The sequence below is a fragment of the Canis lupus genome, chromosome 26 (genome assembly GCF_048164855.1).
Source record: "Canis lupus baileyi chromosome 26, mCanLup2.hap1, whole genome shotgun sequence".
In the NCBI taxonomy this organism is placed as follows: domain Eukaryota; kingdom Metazoa; phylum Chordata; class Mammalia; order Carnivora; family Canidae; genus Canis; species Canis lupus.
Window position 1 is genome coordinate 43,460,161 of NC_132863.1, and position 20,855 is coordinate 43,481,015.

A 20,855-nucleotide genomic window follows, 5' to 3' on the forward strand; every position below is an offset into this window, starting at 1 on the left:
AGACAAGAGAAAGAAGGGCGTAGAAGAGTCCCTTTGGTTTAGTATTTAAACATTCGAGCTGTGGGATGCATATTCTAATCTGAGTTTCAGAAGAGGAAAATAAACAGTACAAGAGCCAAATATGTATTAATTATGGCTTATTTATTTAGTGCCACTGATGCGTATCAAGCTGTGCAAAAAGTAAATTGAAGGGGGAAATTAGGGTCCCAGTTGAAGAGAGCACGCCACCCCAGAATACCTCCACCTCTGAATATTTTACTTACGGCTCAGCAGCGGGTGAGGATAGGAAAAATGGGAGTGAAACCCACGGTCCGGGGCCAGGGGAACAGGGCAGGAGGGTACAGAGAGATTGCAAAAAGAAACAGTTCCAACTCTGTTTAAGATCTCAGCTACGCGGGGAGACATCAAGGGAGAATTTGGGCTGCCAGCTCCCAGCTCCTCAGAATCCTCCGCGAACGGGGAGAGACAAGATCCCCAATCCACAGCAGTCGTTCAGACTGCAGAGAGAAGGCTCTGGATGCTGCTAGCAAGATGTTCCCCTCGTGGTGCGTTCACATGAAGAGAAGCGCCAGTCCTGACAGCAATAGAAGTCTTTATGAATGCGGATTTTCAGGTGTTGCTGCTTGACAAATGCCTGCCGGAAGATTCTAGAATCCTGAACCTCCCGGCTGGTGTGAACCACTCACTGTACAAGTGCAGGAATCATGGCACATTCCTCCATTTGATTTCCCAAAAAAAACATCTTTTTTCTTTTTTTAATCTCCTTTATGGGGGTATAATTTACGTATGATACACTTTACTCATTTTAAGGCACGACCTGACGATTCTCAACAAACACACACAGTCATATATAACCACCAGCAGAATCATGACAGAGAAAATGTTCATAACCCCAGAAGGGTCCCCCATGCCCCTCTGCAGTCAATCCCCAACCCCAACCCCAGGCCCTTTGCAGCCACACTCATCTGCTTGTGGCCCACAGAATTCTAGCTTTATTGAGAATTTCCTATGAGGGCTTTTGTCCCTGGCTGACTTCAATATTGCCTCTGAGGTCCATTCATGTTGGTAGCGTGTATTTGTTGTTCAGCCTTTTGACTGCTGTATAGGACTCCACTGTGTGACTCCACCACAATTCCTTTATTCACGGACTTTTGGGTAGTTTCCAGCTTGCTGCTACTATGAATAAAGCTGCTACAAACGTTCACGCACAAGGCTCTGTGTGAATGTGTTTTACCTCTGGGGGGAAAACAGCTGGGAATGAAATTGCTTCGCCCCGTGGTGAGTGTTGCTGACACTCCTAAGAACTGCCTCCAGGTTTTCTAAAGCCCCTCTATCGTTTTGCTTTCACATCTTTGCCAACACTTGCTACTGTCAGTCTTTAATTTTACCCATTCTAGTGGATGTGAAATGGTATCCGTCGTGACCTCAATTTGCATTTCCCTATTGACCAATGATGTTAAGCAATTTTTCATGTGCTTGTTTGCCATTCATACATATTCTTTGGTGAAATGCCTATTTAAATCTTTTGCCAATATTTTAGTGGAGTGTCTTTTTCATCCAACTTACCAATCATTTCTTTTTCATGGTTCATTGTTTTACGTCCTATCCAACAAATCTTCGCCTAGCCCAAGGCTAAAAAAAAATATTTTCTCTTATTTTTTTCTATAAATTTTATATTGACAGATCTGACATTTAGGTGTATGATCTATTTCACTTTAATTTTTGTGTATGCAATGGGGCAAGGATTGAAGTTCAGTTTTGCACATAAATATCCAGTTGTCCCAGCACTATATGTTGGAAGGTGATTCACTTTCCATTGAACTGCCTCTGCACAAAAGCTAGTGAAAGCCTCCAGGTAGATGGGCTCACCAGCAGTAGCTAGAAGTAGGAGACAGTGATGAGATGATCCTAAAATAATGACAGAAGTGTTTAATATACATGTTTTAGAACCCTACTCCACAGTCGTTTAAGGTGGTGATAAAGATCTATGTTTATTGATGATAAAAAGATAATTAATAAACCAATGAAAAATGTATCACTTAATAAAGTGATGAAAAATTTATCACGTAATAAAGTGATGAAAAACCGTATTACAAAACAGAATAGATAGGAAGATCTCACGTTTCTAAATAGAGTAGGAGACAATACGAAACACAAAGACAGGGCAGTCGGAGGAGTGCGTGACTCTTGATCTCAGGGTCGTGAGTGCAAGTCCCATGTTGGGTATAGAAATTACTTAAGTTTAAAAAAAGAAGAGAGAAACAGAAACACAAAGACAGACCAATAAAAGATCTATTCCAAAAGTTCATCATGGTCATCTCTGGGTGGTGAATTAAATATGATTAATATTTTTTTGCAATTTTCTGAAGTTTTTCAATGCGTGTAAGGGATATTTTCATAATAAAAAGCCTTTTCTATTTTGAAAGAGTGTCATGGGTGGAAAAAGACAGAAATGAGGGTGAGCAATAAGTTGCTGCTCCAGATCTGAGGGACTAAGTCATCCCGTTTATTACTAGAAAATCTTACTGGGGCTCACCATCATGTGAATAGCACGGAGAGAACTTCACTATAGCTCCAGACAATGCACCCATTATCTGCAAAAATACATGCTGACGTGTATAATTCTTAGATCCGAGGACACTAAAGTCGAACACATGGCGATGAAAACTGCTGAGAAACATACAAATAATGGTAGAAATTAGTAGTCAAGCTATTTCAAATTAGTTTTTATTCAGAGACGGTTGTTTATAGCCATAAGGCAGCATCAAGCTACTGTCTACAGAATCTTGGAGTGACTCCTAATTACCCATAATTGGATTTTCTGCCTTGCAGATTATCGGCAGTGGCTCTGGAATTGGCCCATTCATCCCAGAGGCTCTCCAGCTGAGTGGGATCACGTAGCCCAGCATCCATCCAGAAGAGTTTAAAACTGATTCAAAAAAAGAACAAGTTAAAGGAATCGGGGATGGATTAACATAGAAACGAGATGCCTAGGAGATTTCTAAATTACTGCCTGCAGATTTTTGATAGTGAAGTTATTAACCGGCCAGGCAACAAAAAGGAATAAATAAACTTAAGTTAAAATTAGAAAGATTTCACTTTGGCCACAGGATATGCTTTCTTAAGGACATGATTACATCCATTCACCAAACACTGTGGGGCTCAGGCCACGTCCGCGGTTCTTTAAAGATGACCAATCGGGTCTCAGATTCTAAGGGGGATCTGTGGGGTCAATTCCCTGGATTATTGAAAAAAGAACCGGACTTCAACAATCAGGCTCCAAAATCTTAACCAAGTATCAAAGATCAAAATCATCACTGATTCCAATTAACACTTCCTGGAAAATCCAATATCACCTGGCCACTGCCCATTTTCCTTCAATGTCTTCTATTCTATAACGTGCTGCAGGAAGGAAATACATCCGAATGGGCAATGTCCATAGCAAGTGTGATACTCCCTTTAGGTTTCCTTCAGCGTGAGAAATAGCCCTCCCGGCCTTCACAGCGCTGGCAGTCATAGAAACCTCCCCACATCCTCTGCATCATCACCCTTTCCTACAGGTGCTCGTGTTGCTGACTGAGCACAGAGAGCAACAGAAAGAGGAGGAAGGAGACAGGGTCGCGGGGAGAGAGGAGTGGGATGGACCAAGTTCTGCAGGTTTGGCTTTGTGGGGGTAACAATTTCTGAAAACCGTATGCAAGTTTGACTTAAGAAAGTAATTTCAGGGGTGCATGGGTGGCTCTGTTGGCTAGGCGTCTGCCTTTGGCTCAGGTCATGATTGTAGGGTCCTGGGATCCAGCCCCGCGTGGGGCTCCCTGCTCGGTGGGGAGTCTGCTTCTCCCTCTGGCTCTGCTCCTCCCCACAACTCATGTGCTTGCGCTCGCTCTCTCTCTCTCTCTCTCAAATAAATAAAATATTTTTTTTAAAAAAAGAAAGTTATTTCAAGGGTACCTGGGTGGCTCAGTTGTTAGGCCTCTGACTCCTGATTTTGGTTCAGGTCATGATCTCAGGATTCTGAGATTGAGCCCCAGGTCAGGCTCCACACTTCCCCTGGAGCCTGCTTAATATTCTCTCTCTCCCTCTGCCTGTCCCCACTGCTCAGACATCCACTTTGTTCTCTCTCTCGCTCTCTCTCTCCTTAAAAAAAAAAAAAAAAGAGGAAAGAAAAGAAAAAGAAAAAAAGGAAAGTAACTTCACACCAAGTCCAGGTTCTCAAAAGGAAAACCCCCTTTTCTCCCACTCAGATACTGGCTGTTTCAAGGTTTCTTAGGTGAAGACTTCTTTTGGGTCACAAATGTCTACCTTCAAAGATTGTCACGGAATAAAAACTGAGTGAGCCATTAAACTGCACTACTCAACTTACCTTAACCCCTGAAGCAAGTTTTCCTACATAATTTTCATGAGCTGGTAAGCCAGGAGGAAATGGAGGTAATGTTAGCCCATCATCATCATAACAGCTAATAATTACACAACATTCCCTGTGGAGTGAGAGAAAACCAGGTGCTTCTATATATATCACCTCATTTTATCCTCACTCCAACCTACGAAGTAGGTTACTAGTATCTTTTCTTTTATGGTCAGGGAACTGGAGCTCGGAGAGGTTAAGCCAGCAGTTCAGGGTAGCACAGCAGTACAGTCAGGGTTTGGACTCTCTTCACCCTGCCCCTAACCTGGGCTGTTAGTCACCAGCTGTCTTGCATGCTCTATACCCGAGAGAAGCAGACTGAACCCCAATAGCAGTCAGTGACCTCATCGCAACATGCTTTCTGAGGTTTGATGTCCTCTTTTTGCTTCTACATTTGGTTAACCTAAACAGAGCTCTTCATAAAGCCATGTTTGATCAGGATAAAGGAGCAGGGAAGCCATCTAGACAAAGCATCGTGCAGCTTCGAAGCAGGGCGTGCCCCCTGCAGCCTGCCTCCAGCCACCACCATGGCCTTCCCAGTGGAAGGTTTTCAGATTTCTCTGCTAGCTCACTGTGGGAGTTTGACATGGCCCACCTGCCAGCAGAGATGAGACTTTTGTGCTTCAAGAAAAAAGAAAAAAAAAAAAAAAAACTAGGGAGAAGGCTGGTCATCTTTATGGGACACATTCCATCAATTCAGAGTCACACATGGCATAAATCATCAAGAAATTACTTTTGGCTCAAGAAAAACTTTCCAGTTAGACAAGAAACCAATTCAACAACACTTCCAGCATCTAGCAGGTCAGCATTACAACCCCCACCAGCAAAGTGGTGTTCGTATTAATTATTATAACACCAGAAATTTTTGTTGTTGTTCAGAGGGATTAAGTAATTTATCTGTACCTGTGGGGATTTGAACCCAAGTCTGTCTGAAAGCACAGCCCAGGCTGCCAACCACTCTTCTGCACCAAGGATCAGCATGCATTTTCTGTAAAATGCCATATAGATAATATTCTCAGCTTTGTGAGCCATGACGGCTCGGCTGCAACTTCTCAGCTCTGCTTTTGCAGCACAAAACCAGCCACAGACAGTAAGTGAACAAATGGGTGTGGTTGGGTGCCAATAAAACTTTATCACAAAAAAACAGGTTACCAGCCAGATTTGGCCCAAGGGCCAAGTCTGCCAATCCTTGTTCTGTTCTTTCATGGAGAAGAAAAGATTTGAGCTGAGTCTGATAAGGCTCATGCATCTGCTGAGGCTGGATGACAAAGTACCATAGACTGAGGGGGTTTAGATCACAGAGATTTATTTCCTCACAGTTTAGGGGGCTCATAATCCGATATGGAGGTGTGGGCAGGATTGAGATGGGCTGAGAGGGTCGGACGGCTCTCTCCTTGGCTCATGGATGGCCATCTTTTCCTTGTGTCTTCCCACGGCCCGCTCACTGTGTCTGTGTCTTTAACCACCACCTCGTCTTATAGGGACACCAGTCACAGGAGTCATTTAACAACCTCTTTTTATCTTAATTACCTTGTTCAAGAGCCTGTCTCAAATATAGTCACATTCTGAGATGCTGTGGGGGTTAGGACTTCAATATATGGATTGGGGGGACACAATTCAGCCCCTCACAAATGGAACAGATTTCAACAGGCAAAGAGTGGAAGGAAAGAAAAGGAAAGAAAAGCATGCGGGCTTGTGTCTGTGTAAGTTGGCCAAAATTTTATTGGGTGGGCAGGGATCTTTCTCTGAAGAAGTGATATATTTCAGTTGAAGCTGCTTAAGAATACCATAAAGCAATCAAACCAATAAAACAAAGAGTATTTATTGGCTCACAGAATTGAGAAGTCCAGGCCTAGGTCTAGCTTCAGGTATGGCTTGATGTAGGTGCTTAATCAATGTCACCCACAGAAGATCATATAAGTGGAAACATGCTTTTATTTATTCAACAAACATGTATTAAATTTCCTTTTCCCACCAGCCCTCTTTACACTAAGCATTCCCCCAATGAATAAGGCCCTTAAGGCCCAGTCCAGGAACACCTGTATGGCTCAGTCAGTTAAGAATCTGCCTTCAGAAAAAAAAAATAAAAATAAAATAAATAAAATAATAATAAAAAAAAAAGAATCTGCCTTTGGTTTAGGTCATGATCCCCAGGGTCCTGGGATGGAGGCCTGCATCAAGCTCCCTGCTCAATGGAGAGTCTGCTTCTCCCTCTGCCCCTCACCCTGCTCATTCTCATAAATAAATAAATAAATAAATAAATAAATAAATAAATAAATAAAGCAAGCAAGCCAGCCCAGGCCCATAGGTACCACCACAGGCTGTCCTGTGAGTGAGGATAAAACCCACACAGAAGAAAACAGTGCTGAGAAAAGGAGAACAGGGGAGCTCGAATGGCACTGATGAAGTACCTGCATCAAGCCATACCTGACGCTACCATACTCCTAAATTTTTCAATTCCATGAGCCAATAATTTCCATTGATCTTCTTTGCTGCATTGCTGGTGTACTCAGACTATTTCAACTCAAATATCCCTTCTTCAGAGAAAGCGATGCTGACCATCCACAAGACTCGATCTTCTTTATACCCACCTATAAGCCCCAGTGCTCTACCTTCGTAGCACTTATCACACCTGCAAGTAGATCATGTCACTGATTTCCTTAACAACTGCCTCCCCTGGGAGCTCTTTGTTGGCACATAGTGGGTGCTCCAGCAAGTTATTTTTTTAATACTCTTTTCAAAGGAGTTTTAGGTTCACAGCAGAATTAAGCAGAAAGTACAGAGAGTTCCCACCTACCCCCAACACCCCCACACACACACACACAGCATCCCAGCTATCAACATCCCACACCAGAGTGGTCCGTTCGTTATGATCAATGAACCTACACGGTTATATTGGCATTACCGAAAGTCCCCAAGTTACATTGAGGTGCACTCCTGGTGGTGTGGATTCTGTGGGTTGTGACAACTGTCCAATGATGTGTGTCCAATGTGAGTGTCACACAGACTAGTTCTACTGCCTTGACCATCCTCTGAGCTCCACCTATTCATTCTTCTCCCTCTCCCCAAGCCCTGGTAAAATCTACTTTCTTAAATAAGAAAACTAATTTTTTTTCATGCCCCTGCTCATCTGAGTTTCTGGTTTCTGTCCTGACCCTTTCTTTCAGCCTCCAGGGTGGTTCCTCCCGGGTTATCAGTCCGTGCCTAGAACAGGACTGGCTCTCAGGTGAGTGGGCAGGAGTGCAGGACACTCGACAGCAGCTGGGGGAGATGGCCTCGAAGCTTCCAGGCTTCTGCCCTCTGCAGCCTCCTTTCCACTTTTAAACTAGCTGCGTCTTGTCCTGAGTGCCAAAATGCATCTGGAATGAGGCATGATCCTCCCACTTCCAACAGATTCACTTAGTGTAATGTCACAGGTAAATGTATCAAAACCCAGTAGATGTTCTATTTATGGTAATTGGTCTGAAATGTTACCAACGCGTCTCAAAATATAGGTGTTGTCTTGAGCATGTGACGAGAGGGTTGACGTAGGCTTCTTTTCCCTTCTTCATCTTGGACCCCCTCCCAGAACAAAAGGCTCCCAACAATTAACGATTCTCTGTTTTCTTGGTTTATTTCAAGTGGAAGTTACCGCGAGCCTCAAGGTTCAGGTCTCCACATCGGATCTCTCTAACGCAACATCTGTAGTATTTATCATTGCCAATGTTCAAGAAAAGAATACAGCCTGCCCCCGGAGCCTCTGAAAAACACTCACTCTTCCATATTCTCACCTGCCTGCTAGGTTTCCTGACAAAGACAGATTGGAGGTGGGTGGTAGTACACTGCCAAAGGTGATGATGAGTTTGCTTCGATAGCAACTGATTTGGGAATAAGGAGCGGTGGTGCTGATTCTCCAACATCCACTTCCTGGAAAAGTCATAAAGCCCCATCCATGGCTCTACTTGGCCTTTCCCTCATGCCCAGTCCTCATCAGGTCTCCTGCCTCAAGCCATGCCCCTTCCCATCTCATGACCCAAAACCTAGAAGGACTGGATGCTCAGAGGGGGGCTGGTACCTCAAGCTCTGCGACCTGACACAAAAGGCCTTCCCAAGGATCCAGTGAGAGAGGGAAGTGCCAGGGCTTGGGGCTCCCCATATAGAAAGCAATATTCACTAAACACATGCCTTTCAGGCATGCTCTACTGGATGGATGCTGGGGACAAGGGGGTGTGAGGGAAGAGGAAAAGATGGCAGTCCATGTCCTCATGATGCTAAAAATTGAGTCAAGAGACAAATGGTGATCATACAAAATGTACAACAATGTTGTAGAATGTCCAATTATGACCCATAATACAAAGAAGTATGTGGTCCTGAGTGTGGATGACAGCAGGGATGGGTCCAGTCAGGGAAGGCTTCCCTGGGGAATCACAGGTCTCCAGGAGTCACTTCCTCAATGCACTCAGGTCTTGCTCAAAAGTTGTGGGGATGCCTCGGTGGCTCAGTAGGTGAAGCATCTGCCTTTGGCTCTGGTCATGATCCCGGGGTCCTGGGATCAAGCCTCATGTTGGGCCCCCTGCTCATCGGGAGTCTGCTTGTCCCTCTGCCCTTCTCCGTGGCTCATGTTCTCACTCTCTCTCTCAAATAAATAAATAAAATCTTTTTAAAGAATTATTTAAACATTTTTAAAATTTAAAGAAAAAGAAAGTTGTGTCCTCAGAAAAGATGCACTGGACCCCTTGAAGATCCACCTCTTCTTACTGTCTTCACTTGGCCTTGGCTTCCCCACTTCAGTGATGACCCCTCAAAATTACACTGCACACCCACCGGCCTCTCTTTGCTAAGAGAATATAAGCCCCATTGTCTTCTCTTTCCTTTTTTTTTTTTAAGATTTTACTTATTTATTCATGAGAGACACAGGCAGAGGGAGAAGCAGGCTCCATGCAGGAAGCCCGATGTGGGACTCGATCCCGGGTCTCTAGGATCATGCCCTGGGCCGAAGGCAGATGCTCAACTGCTGAGCCACCCAGGTGCCCCGCATTGCCTTCTCTTTGTTCTACCAGCAGCACCTAGAACCCTGCCCGGCACGTAGTAGGTACTCAACAGATATTTGCCTAATGAATGAATTCAGTTGGGCTGATTTCTGAAGGACCAACCGGTGGCCACAGCAGGAAGGGACAGGGGAACGAGACCCAGGCAGTGCAACCAGCGTCACTACTGCTCAAGGGACCAGCACCCAAGCGAGGGCCGAGCCTGGACCACTGAGGGTGAGGAGCCAGGAGGCCAGGCTGCCGAGGCAGGGGTGACGTGGTCTGGCACTGCTCAAAGCTGTAATCTGCCAGAGTTTTCATCATTCCGCTAAAGGGGAAAGAGAGCTCATGAAATGTTCCTGCTGGGAGGGACGTTGGAAGGGTGGTTAAAATATGACCAGATTTGCCCCGAGAAAAGGGCACCCTGGCTGCGGATTAGAGTCCGGCCAGGAGGCCAGGGCACAGTGGACGGGAGGGGAGCAGCTGGGTGTGCAGGAGCGGTGGTGGACAGAAGTCAGGGGGCCACATATGTCTGGCCATCAGATCCACAGGACACGATAAAGGGCTGCTTACGAAAAGTGAGTCGGGAAGGGACGGCAGGGAACCTTCCCTGGGTTTCATGCATGGAGCACAAGCCCCAACCCAGCAGCGAGGCCCTCACCTCCCGACGGCCAAGGGCAAGCAGGGCTTCTTGGAGACCCTGGCTTACATTTTTGTACCCTGACCCCCAAACCCACCACCTTACGGAGAGGTGCTACAGCCACCCTATCCACCTGAGCGCGGTGTTCTTGTCCCACCAAACGTAAGGCTGAGGATTCTTAGCATCTTCTTCACTGGACTCATAATTCTCTTGCTTTTCCCCGTCGCTGACCTAAACCAGACAGTAAAACACCAGGGAGGGGCCGCTCCTCAACCCACCGGGGGAGGGCAAGGTCGCCTACAACACAGTTACATCTCCAGGACCCATCATAAAATTACGATCTCATTCATATTTTATGTCCTATCGACCCCCTAGCCGGCTACTTTAATCCACCTTTGAAACCCACAGAGAGCCCGCGTGGTATCGAATATACACGGCTTCCGTACATTTTCAAAATACAGGGTGCCTCTGGTCAGTAGTGAAATTGCTAGGAGAAAATCTTTGTTATCAAACTTAGCATGAGGGGAGAGTATCAACCAGCAGCAAACGCACTGGTGCATGAGTGTGTGTGTGTGTGTGTGTGGGCGTGCAGGTATGCACACACACACAGGCACACACGTGTGGCTCGATGGGAGGAGAGAGAAAATACCAATGAAGTGGGGAAGGCACCTGCTCGCAGACACACACACACACACACACACACGTATGCACTCTTGAATCTACCACGGAGGCAGCTCGAGCCTTCGGTGGCTTCCCATGGTCACCTGTCAACGTTGTGTTAATGACGGAGCACGCCACTTCGCTCCGACGCACATAAACAAAGCCCAGAGCTGCTAATAGGTTTGAAAGGACACTATGGATTGCTCAGAACAAAACCCAGAACCTCTCCGATGTCGGGGACACAACAGCGGTGGCAAGTCGTTGATTCCAGACCAAGGCCAGGAGTCACAGGAGCCACTGATAGGAAATCGGCGCGGGGTAACACGGTTGCTGCCGCATGGCACGTCCAGAGCAGCTCCCTTTGTGCTGCTCCCTGAAGGCAGGTGCTGGGGTCAAGGGCCGAGGAGGAATTCCAGTCTCCCGGGTCTGGCCACCAATCTAAAGCATGCATCCAGCCCTGCTCTGCACACAGGTAGCTTCATCCCAACAACTGCAGGCCGTGAGCCACTTCCCGACCCTACGACAGGCCCGTGGAAAACTGTTAGCCCCTGAGCATCCACTGGTTAGATAATATTGCCTCATCTCTGCTTCCCGGTTGGGTTCCGTTTCTGGCTCTGCTGATTACTGTGTGATGTCAGGAAAGTCACCTAACCTCTCTGAGCCTCGGTGTTTTCGTCTGCAAAACAGGACTAAGAGCTCATTACCCCCCAGCCCCCACCCACCCAACACACACACACACCCCGATTCCAGAATTGTCTGCACAGGTTAAATGCAATAATGCATGGGAAGTGGTTAGCAGAGTAAGCAGCTCAGACGTTGTTAATCTACCACCCATTTAGTACAGCTTAATGTCAGTCTCCTAAACTCTTGACAAATATTAACTGATTCCATCTTCAAAACAACTCTGTGAGGCTGACACTTATTTTCTCTGTTTTGTGGATTAGGAAACAGAGGCGTCGAGACGATGCCGGTCGTCAACGGTGGCCCATCGCTCAAACCCACGCCTGGCTCTGGAACCTGTGAGCTTCACCGCCGCACTTAGCAATCAAGAAATGTTCATTATTCTCGTTATTCTAATCCCTCATTCTAAGCATCTCCAAATCCAGCTGATTTTCCTTCCTTTTACACATTTCACTCAGCTCTAATTTTCCCATCCAGTGTCACCACCCTAGAAAATTCTGGGTCCTTCTGCTCCAATCCACCCTGCACATCGCTACAAAATCAACTCTCCTAAAATGTTCCTTTCTGCCTCCCCGCTTGCAGAACGCAGCCCATGCTCCCCTGGGTCCTTCCTCAGCTGGACCAATCCCACCTGTCTCGTGCCACCCAGTGCACGAACCCTCGCCTCTGGTCACCTGGTCCGTCCACCCCGGGGCCATACAGGCCTCTCCGACTCTTCCTGCCTCCCCTCTGCTCACACTGGCACTTTCACAGAAATGCCTCCGCTGTGCCTTTCAGGACTCTGCACATCTTTTAGCCATCCTCTACTGTCCACAGCTCGAACCTGAGTGTGAGTCTCAGGAGGCCACAGACGGTGTGAACTATAACAAAGAAGGTGATAGGAGAGGTATCAGAAGGATAAATCTGGAAGAATTCTGAATAGACAGAGAGAGAGAGAAGCAAGGAAGCTTATTTAACAGTATCTCCTTCTTTGATTAAAAATAACAACACAGCAGTCTCAAGCTGATGTCAAACGAATCAAATGCAACCCACAGATGTGTCTTTCTTGCCTTCATAATTTTTTTAAAAACAGAGGATTCACCTGAAAATTCAGATTTCTAGCTTCTCTTTAAACATGAGAAGGTTTAGGCGTCTTCGACTCCCATTCTCCCAGGGCCTCCTATGTCAGAGCTGATCTGTCAGCAGCTGGCCATTCACCCTCCAGTTGGCCACAGTCCCCACCACTCCCGATTACTCAACACTGAGGGAGGGCAGGATGTCATTTATCATTACGCTTACACTCTTTCTTTCCTTGCAGTGGAAAGCTACGTCCTATAACTAAGGTCCGTCATAAGAAGAAAGAGCACACATAGACTAAGATGGAACACACATTTCAAGACCAAAAAAAGAGACATATGCTTTTGATGTGGAAACAAAGAATATTCTTACATCTTTAATATGCACACCCACTATCCGACTGACTCTCTGTGTACCCACCTGGCATTGCAGGCATTTGAAGTCGTGACCCCAGGTGTAGGTATATCCTTCCCAGGACTCGTACCTTCCTGCCAAGCCTTATGCTGCTTGCTTCTGGAAGATGGGGAAAGGTCATTCTCAAAACCATCACAAACAAAGACTGCCCCCAAAGGCTGGGTCCAATGCCCTGAACCTTTTCCTAACTTGCTTCTGCTTCCAAGATATATCCTCACCTTTGGATATCTGATTGCTCACTGGGCAGGAAATCATATAAATCCCTTCCAAATAAGGTATGAATGCCTGATGATGGTTTCACACAGTCTACCTTCAGGTTACAATTTAACAGGTGCCTACAGTACTTGAAGCTAGTGGTTATAAATGGGCTTCCTGAGGCCTTACGCTCCTCTCAGGCGCTGGTGTGGGAAATGGGTTATGCGTAATGAGGCGGAGGGAAGACCAGATAACTCACCAGACCAGCTCCAATTTCCCCTGCATTATTTAATGAGGTTCTGTGTAAGATGCCATTGGAGGTGGACTAATTCTATCACTTTTAAGGAAAAAGATGTCTAAGTTTTAAAAAGCAACAATGAAAAAAATTATGGTTTTGGTGTCAAGCAAAGGAAACCCACTCCGACTGAGCTTACAGTAAGTATGACGGCCCAAGGGGAGCGGGGGCACTCACAGGATCTGTGGGAGCACAGACTTGAGAGCAGGCAGGAATGCACAGGCAGGCAGCAGGAAGGAAAGCAACCATACTGCAGCCCGACAGCTCGGACCCTAACCTATAGGCACTGCTGTTGGAAGGACCGGCTTCCGTGGGGCCCTCTCCTTCTTTGATTGACCTGAAATTCTAAGTCCCAGAAAAGCACGTCCAGTGAACCCAGGACTTCTCAAGGGCGACACGGTTGACATTTGGGGCTGGATAACTGTTGTGGAGGCCGTCCTGTGCACTGTGCGATGTTGAGCAGCATCCCTGGCCTCTACCCGCTAGATGCCAGTAGCACCTCCCACCACTCATGAGACAACCAAAAATGTCTCCAGACATTGTCAAACGTTTCCCAGGACAGAAGTGCCCCCGGTTAAGGACCATTGAGTTAGCCCGACTTCAGAGATACCCTGGCTGTCTTGGGGTGAAGGGGTAGGAGGGCCTGGGCCCTCAACCTCCATAGCAAAAGGCAGGTGCCTAAAATTATCCTCAATACCCAACACAATACTTACCCCACAAGGAAATCAAAGACTATTTGGTACCAAGTCATTGAAAGCTAAAATTCTACAAGTGACTAGTTGCGTCACCCCAAGCTTCAAGAAGCAAGGGCTCTCTCTGGGCCACTCACTATAAACAACCAGCAGAATAACAGGGTGGGGAACGGTGACTTTCGTGGAGCCTCCTACATGCAGTCATTCCCTCCCCACCTGCCTGCCCCATCAACTACTCAGCAACTACAACTCTCTAAATCCAAGGCAAAGAGAAATGGTTGGTTCCGTGAGGAATCTTCCAGACTGAATTCCCCAATCTGGACTTCTCTGGGGTACCCGACAGGATGTGGAAATCCTTTTAATGCGGGCGGGATGAGACCAGAGGTTAGTTCTTTAACAAGCAAGAGAGGAGATTTGCTCCCCCTGACCCCCCACTCTGGTCACACGAAATGGGTACCGCATGACCGTCACGGGTTCGGGATTGTGTGACTTCGTGGCAGCGAATCTGTCTCTGCCACCCTGTGCTCAGAATTCTCCTCGCCCACCTGGACACAGCTAAAGTTGCTAACGACAAGCTTCCTCTCTTGGAAGCCCTTCAAAACTTTCAAACCTAGTGCTGCCAAAATAAATGGCTTTATGATCATCCAAACGCTGAGAAAAGAAGGAAGGGGGGGGAAGCGAATAGGAATACACAAATAAGTAAAGGAATAAGTCTCTAAAGAACCCGAATGACCCTGGCGTGTTATGCTTGAATTTAAGTCTGCTCTATATTTGCAATTCATTCTTAGTGCACAATTACATCTTAAGTAGATAATCCTCTGTAGAACAGTTCTTCTGTAAACAGCCAGTAATTTTGATATATTAGAATTAAAAGAAATTTCCTAAGGCCAAATTCTGCTATGTTTTAAAAATATATACCTTGGTTATTCCAAGAATAATTTTGCTTCAGGGACCCAATTAAAGTTATCAAACCTGTAGGTTCTTCTGGATGCTAAAGATGCAATATATTTTGCACATACTTCTACTGGTTATTATTTTACAGGGATTTCATTTTACAGATTTAAAAAAAAAAAAAACTTCGACCAAGGGGAAGGGTTTTAGAAGACTACATAATTCTAAATCGCAAACAAAAAACCCAAAGCTCTGTCATCACAAAGGCTTGTAATGAAAGAAGGAGCAGGTTTGTTTATGGACAGGTGAAAAAAAAATTGCCAAATAGGTTTGTTTATGAGATGCTGCAATTTTCAATGCTTTGAAGTTTAAGATGCGGTAAGCACAGTTCATATGAGGCATAATCAAGAAGTGGTTGTTTGTTTCTGTTGCTGCAAAATTACGGGGTGTCCCATATGGGCTAGCATCTTGTACAGTTGTAGATATGGTAATTACCCTGCAACAATCCTGACATTCCTTGCTTTCCCAGGGAAGAAAGGGGAGCGATGATGGGGACAGTTGATGACAGCCTTTCAAGTGTCTCAATCCTCTTGGCTGCAATTGTTTAAGGCAGGAGCAGCGGAGCAGCCAAAGAGCCAGAGAGGCAGGCCGAGAAGGTGTTACATGTGAAGCAGAACAGGTAAATCAAAACAGTTCCATTTGTGAGATCTGTCAAATTATTTGCCAGCCTGATAACTTGGTGAGGTTTCTGATATATTTCAGTTAACCAAGTATTTTACCTGCAAAGAAGATGTGAGCAGTTTGACCTTTATGATTTCATAATGAGCAAGAATTTGCCTGTCACACCATGATTTCTGTTAGATGGCTTCAAAAAGCAGGAGGGGCGGGGGGTGGAGGGAAAAGAAAGTAAAACCACGTTTGTCCATTTCCCCGCTGAAATACCCCCAAGTCAACCTATATTATGAGATCCAACAGACTGGACCCTGACCCAGCACCAGAAGTAACAGTTGACTAGAGGGCTTGGTGGGAAGAGGAGGGACCCCCTATATCTATTACAGAAGATGAAATTTCCAGAATTTTTTCATTTTCCAGAATATTTTTTCAAAAATAAGATGGATTTTTTTCCCCAGTCTAGTGCAGGGGCCACCAAACGTTTTCTGCAAAGGGCCAGGTGGTAAATATTTTAGACTTTGCAAACCATGCAATCTCTATTATGCTACTCAGCTCCGGGGCTGTAGCTTCAGAGCAGCCGGAGCAGCCACAGCACACTGTAAGGGGACGAGGCGGCTGGGTTCCAAGAAGGCTTCGTCTTACAAAACAGGTCGCAGGCCAGGCTTGGCCTGTGGGTCATCGTTTGCTGATCCCTGATCTAGTAGTTAGGCTGGCTCCATCTACCTTCATAGCTTTTTGGAGATGCTAACGGCTATCCGAGGTTTGGGGGAAGTCTCTCCACGTGGCAATTATGAAATTTTGCTTCAAACAGTCAGGGAATAAAAATGATAATATCACTTACTATTTTTACCTTGTGATTCCATTTTCCTCATGCAAACCTACAACAGGTACTTGCAGGTACTTTACGTGCAGACTTGCCCTGTTGCAGCTTTGGCAGGTGTCACAGCTGCTTCTCATCCACTAGATCCCTTTCCAATCCCAGGGAACACCCCCAGCCTCTCACTCAGGCCAGAGTGAGCCCAAGCGGCCTCTCTGCACCGCCCAGAGATCACTCTAGCAGAATCACCCAACTAGAATCCAGACTCCATGTCACAGGCTGGTAATGCTTTCTTAGCAAGTTGAGGCATTGGGATTTTTTTCAAAGCATCATTCTCCTCGAAAACTGAAGCCCTGAGGGATCCCTGGGTAGCTCAGCTATTTGGCACCTGCCTTTGGCCCAGGGCATGGTCCTGGAGACCCAGGATCGAGTCCCACATCGGGTCTGCTTCTCCCTCTGCCTGTGTCTCTGCCTCTGTCTCGGTCTGTGTCTCCCATGAATAAATAAATAAAATCTTAAAAAAAAAAAAAAAAAAAAAAAAAAGCTAAAGCCCTGAGAACCTTGGAGATCTTTCGAGGAAGGTTGGCTCTTTTGGTCTGTTACAAAGAGCCACCTTCCCTTGACCCATATTGATCAAAACACCTGTTACTTTTGCATTGAATTCATTCGTTTCTCAAAGTTCTTGAGCAATGTGAATGAATCCTCAACACGATTCTTCTTCCCCAGGCTATGCTTCAATACAGTGTGTTGGTGCAACCCTTCATTAATACCGATTTGTAAGACTTCAAGGTGAAAAAAAGACTTTCTTTTTCTCTTTTTTTTTAAAGATTTTATTTATTTATTCATAGAGATGCAGAGAGAGAGAGAGAGAGGCAGAGACACAGGCAGAGGGAGAAGCAGGCTCCATGCAGAGAGCCTGTCGTGGGACTCGATCCAGGGTCTCCAGATCACGCCCTGGGCTGCAGGCGGCACTAAACCGCTGCACCACCGGGGCTGCCCAAAAAAAGACTTTCAATTATGAAATTGCCATACCAGGAACCCAGACCTCCGGATTCTTTCCCCAAATCTATCCGGCCTGTTATTAGGGCGTCCAAATTCTTGGATGGTTGATTTCATCCCTTTGCACCTTCTTCCTCCCCCTCTGAGGCCCTAAATGGTAAAGCCCAGAGCCTCCCACTTGCAAGGTGAATGAGCTCTGGCCTGGTCTTGACTTGTCATTCAGGCCCTGAACGCTCCCGCCCTCTCCTCACACCCGCCAGCCACTTCCACCAGGAGCAATGAATAGAAAGGGCTTTGCTCCTCAGAACCGGTGAGAGGCTTTTTAAGAGGCTGAGGGCGGCTTTTCTACCCATGGTGGAGCAATTTAAATAACAAGGGTCAGGATTACCCCTTTATAGAGTTGAGGTGGAAAAAAAAAATCTGCAGAGGCAGTGAAATGAGAAAGGAGGACGAGGATTCATTCTCCTACAATAGACCCGTTTCCCACCTTGCTAAGCGCACACAGCCCTAATGACATCGCCTTCGCTGACTTGTATACACTCGCCCTCCCTACCATAAACACACTTGCGCCTCTATAGATGAGAACCGATTTTAATATAGAAACCTCCGTATCTATAATTCATGCTCTTTAGCCTTTACATATTTATTCTGCATTTTAATTAAGGCCAAAATCTGAATACTTTAGATGGATGGTTTCTTTCTTCTATGCATAGCTTATAGGCAAATTACCTGGCTGAAGCCCAAATGTTAAGGCAACACAATATTTCAGAGACTAGAGTAAGCTATTATCTGGACACACCAGCCCCGGAGAGCTTATAGGAAGCTGTCTCCTCTGCAAGGTAACCATCTCAAGATTGGCAGGGCTCATCCTCCCTGCCGTCTCGTGACAAAACGAGGGGATAAAATGCCAAAGGGTGGGGATTACCGGGAGATTACACCTTTCCGTAGAAAGTGGCAGTGGGTTTCACCTGGTGACATACAAGGAGAGAGGGTTTGAGGGGCCAGGAAGATGGAAGGGGCTGGGAAGAGTCTGAGGTGTGCTGGGGATGTAGCTTGAGGACCTAGAACTGAAGTCCCCCACACAGACACTGGAATGATCTACCAACATAGACACACACACACACACACACACACACACACACAAAGATAAAGAAACAGCCCCGAAATCAGAAAAGCCATTAGCTCCCACTTGAGTTTGGCTGGAATGGCCAAACTTTTTGACAAAATGTTTAATGCTTTGAAAACCCTAGGAGGTTTCCTCACCAATAATTTATCAAGGAAGGTGATCTTTAAAATGTGAAACTCTACCTAAGCCTTGCCCCAAAGAGGCCTCAAGCCTTCTTTTCCCATTTCTGAAGCAGGTCAAATGCCAACCGATGCCTGTTTTGCAAATAAAGTTTTATTGGAACACAGCTACGCTCACTTGCTTCCGTATGACCAATGCTTGCATTCGCTCCAGGATGGCATCTTGGGGCACAGACCATCTGGCCTTCAAGGACGAAAGTATTCCCACTCTCTGTCGCGCTACAGGAAAAGTTTGCTGGCCCAGCTCCCATGAGTGGCCCCTCTGTTTTGTGCCTTTTAGTTTCTTCTTTCAGGGAAAGAAGGGACAAACCAATCAGAGACATGTGGAATTCCCAAATTCTCTCCATCATCCTGTTTCTTTTAGTCCTTGCAGAGCAATAAAAAAACTATACAAAATTCTCCCCAAGCATCTTCTCTGGAGGTAAAACAGCCCGTATTAATGTTTCAGTCCTCCTAACACCGTGCTGCTAAACTCCTCTAGATTAGCTAACAGCAATGAAAACAACCCAAGCCCACGGGGACAGTGCCTAAGGGCCAGGCGCTGGGCCTGTGCTTTACTCCCATCATTGCATGTCACTATCCACACGGCCACAAATCCATCCTGCTAGAATTCCAGCTCCACACTCTTGGCGAGGGACAGAGGCAGTTTTGAAAACCAGATCCCTCCGATTTCAAAATCCCACCTTCTTAACCACCGTGCACCAGAGGCCGCCTGAGCGCTGGCCCCGCCTTCACTGCTGACGGTAACATTTCTACACTTGCTCCACCAGCCACTGTTCCATTATCCCTCAAAATAGCCCTATAATGAGAATATTGACACTAACACATCACACCCATTCTGCCCATCAGGTAGGTAAAATGACATACCTAAGGTCACCCAGCCCGCGGGAGTTGGCTTGAAGAACAGACCAGTGGGTTCTTCATCTTCCCGGGGCTGGGCCTTCCATCTATAAAATAACGGGTGTAGCTTTTCAGGACTTTTAAGATGTAGCAAAAAACTCATTTGCTAAATAATAATAATGATGATGATGACAATGATGTTCGTGGGCCACAGAATAGACTCCCAAGCCCCTTCAAGCCTCAGCAATAGCTGACCCCCATCAGGGGTCACTGTGGACATCAAAACTCTGCCTCCAGACCCTGTCTTGATGGGCCGTCAACTCCATACAGCTGGAGGTCTCCGGAGAGGACTCAGCAGGAACCTGTGTTTCCCTCCCTCTACTTAACAAGAATTTCCACAAGAACTCAGGGCTCCCAGATCGCCAGTGAAACTGCACACTAAGTAAGTAAATAAATAATAAATATTGAGAAAGCAGAAAGAGAATGTAGATGATACCACTATACTAAAGTGGTTCGTGGATGCTTACACATTTTTTTCTCCTCCTAGGATTTATTTTGCGGTCTTTGGGGGAGTACCCCAATTTCCTTTGCAGGAATCATCTTGCCCCTGTTGGATCAACTGGATGAAACCAAATTTCAAATGTGCTCGACCCTTGCCTGGCCAAGAGCAGCAGGCCACACCCCAAGCTGGTTTTGGAAACTCCAAAAAGAGGATGTTCGCATGCAGGACTCTTCGTGGACCCTGGTGGCAAGAGCCTGTGCCATAGCCGAGTTCCAGATCCTGCCAAGCCCAGATCCAGCCTTTCCCCCACCAGGGGAACCACCACAAAGACTGCTAATAAATCACTCACTTGGGGTCTCCTTTCTAAGGATTTTTTTTTTTAAGGGAGAGAGTACAAGCATGAGTACACATACTCTGGCGTGCATGCAGGAGTCAATGGGAGGGGCAGAGGGAGAGAGAGAATCCCAAGTAGGCTCCATGTCCAGTGCTGAGCCCACCACCAGGCTCAATCCCACAACCCCTAGATACGACCTGAACCTAATCAAGAGTGGGGCACTCAACCAACTGGGCCACTTAGGCACCCTTCTAAGAATATTTTTAAACCAAGTTTGTTTCTACTTTCTCTCTTAAAAAAAAAAAAAAAAAAAAGGCGGGGGGGATCCCCGGGTGGCTCAGCGGTTTGGCGCCTGCCTTTGGCCCAGGGTGCGATCCTGGAGTCCTGGGATCGAGTCCCACGTCGGGCTCCCTGCATGGAGCCTGCTTCTCCCTCCTCCTGTGTCTCTGCC

The 20,855-nt window shown here is 46.3% G+C and overlaps 2 long non-coding RNA genes across 2 annotated transcripts; one reads left to right on the top strand and one right to left on the bottom strand.

Moving 5' to 3' along the window:
• Nucleotides 1–2,739: 2,739 nt before the first annotated feature.
• Nucleotides 2,740–13,069, bottom strand: LOC140618661 (uncharacterized). The gene is made up of 3 exons (XR_012018726.1): nucleotides 12,869–13,069; nucleotides 5,309–5,393; nucleotides 2,740–2,929 (listed from the first exon to the last, which is right to left on the bottom strand). It is a non-coding gene; the product is annotated as an uncharacterized lncRNA (long non-coding RNA).
• LOC140618662 (uncharacterized) lies at nucleotides 9,858–13,355 on the top strand. Its single transcript, XR_012018727.1, has 3 exons — nucleotides 9,858–9,989; nucleotides 11,656–11,730; nucleotides 12,690–13,355. It is a non-coding gene; the product is annotated as an uncharacterized lncRNA (long non-coding RNA).
• The last annotated feature ends 7,500 nt before the right edge of the window (nucleotides 13,356–20,855 follow it).